We start from the raw sequence: 8,837 nt of genomic DNA, 5'->3' as shown, positions 1-8,837 counted from the left end.
AAAAGTGGCCCCACAAGATATATGCATGAGTATTCATTAGGCCACACGAATGTGGAAAGTAGTTTTTAGTATGGCAATGTGAGGATTTATAAGCTCTCATTTCTGTGGGGAAGGCATCATTCTTTGAATGAGTCAGTTAGAATTTGTGATCCCTGATCCACTGGTCTGTAGTAATAAGAAAGAAAGACTTTTGTTTAAGAATGATGGTGATAAACAGCTAAGACCAACTCTCTTTTGTTTCTCAGGGAAAATCTCTATTTCTAACTACTTTTTTTTGAGGTTGCCTTTCCTCCATGTCTGGCACCAGGATGACACACCTCAAAACTGTGAAGCCATTCACAGTTTTGAATGGCTTTATAGCCATTCAAAAATGGCTATATAGCCTCCTAATTCAGGGTTAAAGACCTATGTCACAGAGACCAGAGGGAAGTCTTCTGCACAACACTACCCAAAGTCAGGTGAGTTGAGAGTATAGCTTTTCCACTAATGTATCTCCCTTTCCAAATTCTAAATGATGAGAAAAATCAATCACAAAATTTGGAAAATGCCAAAAAGTTTAATACTCTTAGGAGAAGTAACACTTAACAAAGAGACTGTACTGATTTGAAGGAATCCACTGAAGTTATGTTGAAAACAAGAGCAGGAAAAGCCTATCTGTGGAATCAGTGTTGCCATTTTGGGGACCTGGGACAGGACCCTTTTGGAAGCCATCAGTATCTAATCAGTCAGTGTTTCCTGTAGCAATTTTCATGCAGTATGAGCATGTACATGTGTGTGTATGTGTGTGTGTGTGTGTGCGTGTATGTGTGTGTGTGTGTGAGACTGTGTTTGCTGATAAGTGTAAGCCATTTTTGTAAAACAAAATAATGTTAATGGACATATATACTTTTTATATAAATCTTATGCATGGTATACCAAGAAATAAAAAAAGTCTTGTTAACAAAATATGTGTTTATATTAAAAATTTTAACAATTGATTTTGTGTAGTGCTATTAACATTTATAGAAGATGTTAATTGTTATTCTAACACTTTGAATTTTTTCACCATAAATTGCAGTTCTGCATAAAATTGTTACAATTAATAATTCTTCTATATGAAACAATTTTTAGATATATAATAAGTAGTAAAAAGTATGAAGAATGCTGGAAATATTTTATAAGGAAGATTAAAGAAATCCATTGGCTTGTAGTCAGAGATGTTTTAAATCACCCCAATGTAAAGCATCACTGACTAGTGCAATTCGCAGGTATCTTGAACATACTGGTAACACATGAGAGACAAAATCTCTGACAGTAATCATTTGAGCCAATTCCAACTGCTCTTAAAAATTTATGCAAAATGTTGCAGTATGTCAAGGAGAGCATTTAAAAAAAACAGTAAGATACTTTCTGCAGTAGACATCTATCAGCACCATCTCAAAGGAGAGTGTATTGTTGAGAATTCCAGAAATTCCGATTTCTTGTTTCCAGTCCTGAAGATTAATATCTTTTGTATCTTTGGAAACACAAGATGAGATCAAATAGACACTGGCCAATTTGGGTACATTAAAATGTCTAATTCTGAATGAACAGAATGGTGATCCAATAGACTTAGATCTCCCACCTGTTATTTTTTCAATTTAATAAAATGGATATTTATTAGTTATTTTTAAAAAAATCTTCTTTCCTAACATTTATATTTAAGACTATATATTTCCTTATGAAGTTGTCTTTTTCAAATCAAACACATATAATATGTATTATTTACATTGAGATTCAATTCAGAATATTTCTGGACACACATTGTGGTTTCTTCTTTAATATATGCATTTCTTAATTGCAAATAATATAGAAGATTCTATACTTATCTTTCTTGTTACTGGTTTTAACTTATTTCTAATATCGTGAGAAAGCATACTTTGTATAATTTTAATCCTTTGAAGTTTTTATTTATTTATTTTTTGTTTTATATTTTTCCGCTTTCATCCAGATGGAAAGTTTTATTTGACAAGATTTAACTTATATAAACAAATGCAAAATATCAAACTTGAAAAGTAAAAACCAGAAATATACTTCACGCTTTTTTATATTTTTTTTATTTCACCATATTATGTGGATACAAATGTTTAGGTTACATATGTTGCCTTTGCCCCACCTGAGTCAGAGCTTCAAGTGTGTCCATCCCCTAGATGGTGCCCACCACACCCACTATGTGTGAATGTACCCATCTCCTCCTCCCCTCTCCCATCTGCCCGAAACCTGATGAATGTTACCACTATATGTGCACTTAAATGTTGATAAGTTAATATCAATTTGATGGCGAGTACTTATGGTGCTAGTTTCATTTTTATGATACTTTGCTTAGTAGAATGGGCTGCAGCTCCATCCAGGATAATATAAGAGGTGCTAGATCACCATTATTATTGTGGCAGAGTAGAACTCCATGGTATACTTATACCACATTTTATGAATCCACTCATGTATTGATGAGCACTTGGGTTATTTCCACATCTTTGAAATTGTGAACTGTGTTGCTATAAATATTCTAGTGTAGATATCTTTTTTATAGAATATCCTTTTGTCCTTTGGGTAGATACCCAGTAGTGGGATTGCTGGATAAAATGATATTTCTAATTTTAGTTTTTTGAGATATCTCCAAATTACTTTGCACAGAGGTTGTACTAATATGAAGTCCCACCAGCAGTACATGAGTGGTCCTTTCTCTCTGTATGCACACCAACATTTATTGTTTTGGGACTTTTTGATAAAAACCATTTCACTGGAAATAAGAGATATCTCATTGTGGTTTTGATTTGCATTTCCCTGATGATGAGAGATCTTGAGCATTTTTCCATATGTTTTTTGGCCATTAGTCTATCTTCTTTTGAAAAGTTTCTGTTCATGTCTTTGCCCACTTTTTAATGGGGTTGTGTGCTTTTTTTCTTGCAGATTTTCCTGAGTTCTATATAGAATCTAGTCATCAGCCCATAATCGGATGTGTAGCATGAGGATATTTTCTCCCATTCTGTATGTTGTCTCTTTACTCTTGTGATAGTTTTCTTGGCTATGCAGAAGCTTTTTAATTTGTCTTCTTTGTCAAAGATTAGTTGGCCATATAAAGATGGTTTTATATCTGGGTTCTCAGTTCTGTTCCATTGGTCTACATCTCTGTTCTTGTGTAAATGTCATGCTGTTTTAGTTACTATAGCCTTGTATTATAGCTTGAAGTCTGGTAAATTGGTGCCTCTCAATTTCTTCTTTTTGCTTAAGATTGCTTTTGCTGTACTGGGTTCTCTCTGATTCTATGTGAAGTATAGAATTATATTTTCTAGATCTGCAAAAATGATGTTAGTATTTTAATAGGGGATTGCACTGAATCTGTAGATCACTTTGGGTAGTATAGACATTTTATCAATGTTGATTATGTTAACCCATGAGCAAAGTATGGTTTTCCACCTGTTTACATCCTCTGCTATTTCCTTCCTCAGTGTTTCATAGATCTCCCAGTAGAGGTCTTTCCCCTCTTTAAATACATTCCAAGGTATTTTATTATTATTTTTTGTTGTTGCCATTGTGAAGGGTATTGAGTCTTTGATTTGGTTCTCAGCTTGACTGTTATTGGCATATAGGAATGCTACTGATTTTTGTACATTGATTTTGTAACCTGAGACTTTGCTGAATTTATTTAGCAATTCCAGTAGTCTCATGGAAGAATCTTTGGGGTTTTCTAGATATAAGATCAAATCATCAGGAAGATTGATAGTTTGACCTTTTCTGCCCCTATTTGGATACCTTTGATTTCCTTCTCTTGTCTGATTGCTCTGGCTAGGACTTCCAGCCTTATGTTGAATAGAAGTGGTGATGGAGGGAAAACCTGTTTTGTTTCAGTTTTAAGAGGGAATGCTTTAAATTTTTCCATGTTCAGTATGATGTTGGCTGTGGGTTTGTCATATATGGCTTTTATCATTTAGGTAGGTCCTGTCTATATCTGTTTAGTTAATCATTCTTATCATGAAATGTTGCTGAATTTTGTTCAATTTTTTCCTGGATCTATTGAGAGCATCACATGGGCTTTATTTTTACTTCTATTTATGTGTTCAATTACAGTTACAGATTTTGTGTGTTGAACCATCCCTGCATCTCTGGGATGAAGCCCACTTGGTCATGGTGGATTTTTTTTTTATATGCACCTGCATTTGGTTTGGTATGATTTTCTTGAGAAATTTTGCATTAATATTCATAAGGGATATTTGTCTGTAGTTTTCTTTTTTTTGTGGCATCCTTTCCTGGTTTTTTTTTTTTTCTTTTTTTTTTCCTTTTTTTTTATTTTTTTATTTTTTTTATTTTTTTTTTTTATTTTGGCATATTATGGGGGTACAGATTTTAAGGTTTCAATAAATGCCCATTTCCCCCCTCCCCCCAAAAGTCTGAGTCTCCATCATGACCATCCCCCAGATGGTGCACATCTCACTCATTATGTATGTATATACCCACCCCCCTCCCTCCTCCCCCCTCCCACCTGCCCAATACCCTATTACTGTAGTACCTATGTGTCCACTTAGGTGCTAGTCAGTTAATACCAGTTTTCTGGAGAATATATCTGGTGCTTGTTTTTCCATTCTTGGGATACTTCACTTAGTAGTATGGGTTCCAGCTCTAACCAGGAAAATATAAGATGTGCTATATCACCATTGTTTCTTAGAGCTGAATAGTACTCCATGGTATACATATACCACATTTTATTAATCCATTCTTGGATTGATGGGCACTTGGGCTGTTTCCACAGCCTTGCAATTATGAATTGTGCTGCTATAAACATTCGAGTACAGGTGTCTTTTTTGTAGAGTGTCACTGGATCATTTGGGTAGATGCCCAGCAATGGGATTGCTGGATCAAATGGTAGATTCAGTTGTATCGCTTTAAGGTATCTCCATATTGCTTTCCACAGAGGTTGAACTAGTTTGCAGTCCCACCAGCAGTGTAGGAGTGTTCCTCTCTCTCCGCAACCACGCCAGCATTTATTGTTTGGAGATTTTTTGATAAAGGCCATTCTCACTGGGGTTAAGTGATATCTCATTGTGGTTTTGATTTGCATTTCCCTGATGATTAGAGATGTTGAGCATTTCTTCATATGTTTGTTGGCCATTCTTCTGTCTTCTTTAGAAAAATTTCTGTTCAAGTCTTTTGCCCACTTTTTAATGGGGTTATTTGATTTTTTCTTCCTAATTTTCGTGAGTTCTAAGTATATTCTAGTTATCAGTCCCTTATCGGATGCATAGGATGCAAAAATTTTCTCCCATTCTGTAGGTTGTCTGTTTACTTTCATGACTATTTCTTTGGCTGTGCAGAAGCTTTGTAGCTTGATCATGTCCCATTTATTTATTTTGGTTGCTGCTGTGATTGCCTTTGGGGACTTCTTCATAAACTCTTTGCCCAGGCCGATGTCTAGGAGAGTGTTTCCAACTTTTTCCTCTAGAGTTCTAATAGTTTCATATCTTAGGTTTAAGTCTGTTATCCAGCGTGAGTTGGTTTTTGTGAGAGGTGAAAGGTGTGGGTCCTGTTTTAGCCTTCTACAGGTGGCTATCCAGTTTTCCCAGCACCATTTATTGAAGAGAGATTCTTTTCCCCAGCGTATGTTTTTGTCTGCTTTGTCAAAGATGAGATGGCTATATGAGGATGGTTTTATATCAGGATTCTCACATCTGTTCCACTGGTCAATATTCCTGTTTTTGTGCCAATACCAGATTGTTTTAATTACTACAGCTTTGTAGTATAGTTTGATATCTGGAATATTAATGCCTCCCATTTTGTTTTTGTTGCCTAGAATTGCTCTTGATATTCGGGGTCTTCTTTGGTTCCATACGAAGCGTAAAATTATTTTTTCTATATCTGTGAAGAATGCTGATGGGATTTTAATAGGTATTTCATTGAATCTGTAGATCAGTTTGGGTAGTATAGACATTTTGATGATATTGAGTCTGCCGATCCACAAGCATGGTATGGATTTCCATCTGTTTACATCCTCTGCTATTTCCTTCCTCAGTGTTTCATAGTTCTCCCTGTATAGGTCTTTTACCTCTTTGGTTAAATATATTCCTAGGTACTTTAATTTCTTTGTTGCTATTGTGAAGGGAATTGAGTCTTTGATTTGGTTCTCAATTAGATTGTTGTTGGCGTATATGAATGCCTCTGATTTCTGTGTATTGATTTTGTATCCTGAGACTTGACTAAATTCATTGATCAGTTCCAGGAGTTTCTTGGTTGAATCCTTGGGGTTTTCTAGATACAATATCATATCATCAGCAAACAGTGAAAGTTTGATCTCTTCTGCCCCTATTTGGATACCTTTGATTCCATTTTCCTGTCTGATTGCTGTAGCCAAGACTTCCAACCCTATGTTGAACAGAAGTGGAGATAGTGGGCAGCCTTGTCTGGTTCCAGTTCTAAGTGGGAATGATTTCAATCTTTCCCCATTCAGTATGATGTTGGCTATGGGTCTGTCATATATGGCATGTATCATTTTTAGGTATGTCCCTTCTATGCCTATTTTCTTAAGTGTTCGTATCATGAGGGTGTTGAATTTTGTCAAAAGCTTTTTCTGCATCTATTGAAAGAATCATGTGGTCTTTGTTTTTGCTTCTGTTGATGTGGTGAATTGCATTTATAGATTTACGTATGTTGAACCATCCCTGCATCCCTGGGATGAAGCCCACTTGGTCGTGGTGGATTATTTTTTTTGATAAGTGTCTGTATTCGGTTAGCTAAGATTTTGTTGAAAATTTTTGCATCTATATTCATTAGGGATATTGGTCTGTAGTTTTCTTTTTTTGTTGCATTCTTTCCTGGTTTTGGTATCAGAGTAATATTCGCTTAATAAAAGGTGTCGGGGAGGTTTCCGTTCTTCTCGATGTTGTGGAATAGTTTCTGCAAGATAGGTACTAGTTCTTCTTTGTAAGTATGGTAAAATTCAGGTGTGAAGCCATCTGGACCGGGACTTTTCTTTTTAGGGAGATTTTTAATTGCTGTTGCTATTTCAGCTGTTGAGATTGGTCTGTTCAGGGAATCTATTTCTTCCTGGTTGAGCCTAGGGAGGCTGTGTGTTTCTAGAAATTTGTCCATTTCCTCCACATTTTCCAGTTTGTGTGCATAAAGATTTTTGTAGTATTCATAAATTGTATCTTGTATCTCTTTGGGATCAGTTGTGATATCTCCTTTTTTATTCCTGATGGAGCTTATTAGAGATTTCTCTTTTCTGCTTTTCGTTAGCTTAGCCAATGGCGTGTCAATCTTGTTTATTTTTTCAAAGAACCAACTTTTTGTTTTATTAATCTCCTGGATAGCTTTCCTGGTTTCAATTTCGTTTAGTTCTGATTTGATCTTGTTGATTTCACTTCTTCTGCTGGGTTTGGGGTTGGTCTGTTCTTCTTTTTCCAGCTCTTTGTGTCGTTTCATTAGATTGTCTATTTGTGATCTTCTTGCCTTTTGGTTATAGGCATTTATGGAGATAAACTTTCCTCTCAGAACTGCTTTAGCTGTGTCCCAGAGGAGTTGATAACTTGTCTCTCCATTGTCGTTTTCTTCATAGAAGTTTTTTATTTCTGTCTTGATTTCTTCATTTACGAAGTAATCATTTAGTAGGAGGTTGTTTAATTTCCACGTTTTTGTGTAGAAATGTGAGTTTCTGTTAGGGTTGATTTCTAGTTTTATTCCACTGTGATCTGAGAAGGTACATGGTATGATTTCTATTTTTTTAAATTTCTTGAGATTTTCTTTGTGTCCTAGGATATGGTCAATCTTAGAGAATGTCCCGTGAGCTGATGAGAAGAACGTATATTCAGTGGATTTTGGGTAGAATGTTCTGTAGATGTCTGTCAGAACCAATTGTTCTAGAGTTTTGTTTAAGTCCATTATTTCTTTATTAATTTTCTCTTTGGAGGATCTGTCTCGTGCCGTCAGTGGGGTGTTGAAATCTCCGGCGATTATGGAGTTGCTATTAATCCATTTGCTTAGCTCCAGTAAGGTTTGCTTTATGAATCTGGGTGCACCTAAGTTGGGTGCATATATATTTAAAATTGTTATCTCTTCTTGTTGGATTGTGCCCTCCACCATTATATAATGACCCTCTTTGTCTTTTACTACTTTTGTTGGTTTAAAAACTAAATCGTCTGAAATTAGAACTGCCACACCAGCCTTCTTTTGGCTTCTATTTGCTTGGAATATTGATCTCCACCCTTTTATTTTTAGTCTATGTGCATCCTTGCAGGTTAAATGTGTTTCCTGAAGACAGCATATACTTGGCCTGTATTTTCTTATCCATTCAGCCAGCCTATGTCTCTTGAGTGGAGAGTTTAAGCCATTCACATTTATTGAGAGAACTGATAGGTAAGGTAGATTACTTATCATTCTGTTGGGTTGGATGTTGTTGCTATGATTTCTGTCTTGAGCCATTGTAATATCTGGCCTTTAATATCTTTGGGTTTTGGTTGTTTTTATATTCGTGGGTTATTTTTATGATGTTCCGTGCATAACGCTGTTTTAAGTACTTCTTGTAGGGCTGGTCTTGTCTTGGTGAATTCTCTGAGCCTTTGCTTGTCTGAGAATGTTTTTATTTCTCCTTCATATACGAAGCTTAGTTTTGCAGGGAATAATATTCTAGGCTGGGCATTGTTTTGTTTCAAAAGTGTGAGAATGGGGCCCCAGTCTCTCCTTGCTTGTAAAGTCTCATTAGAGAAGTCTGATGTTATTCGAATTGGCTTTCCCTTGTATGTTACTTGCTTCTTTTGTCTTACAGCTCTTAGAAGGGCCTCTTTAGTTGATACTTTGGTTAGTCTGATGACTGCATGTCGTGACGTCTTCCT

Source organism: Microcebus murinus, chromosome 2, assembly GCF_040939455.1.
Source record: "Microcebus murinus isolate Inina chromosome 2, M.murinus_Inina_mat1.0, whole genome shotgun sequence".
Classification (NCBI taxonomy): domain Eukaryota; kingdom Metazoa; phylum Chordata; class Mammalia; order Primates; family Cheirogaleidae; genus Microcebus; species Microcebus murinus.
This window is presented reverse-complemented; position numbering follows the sequence as displayed.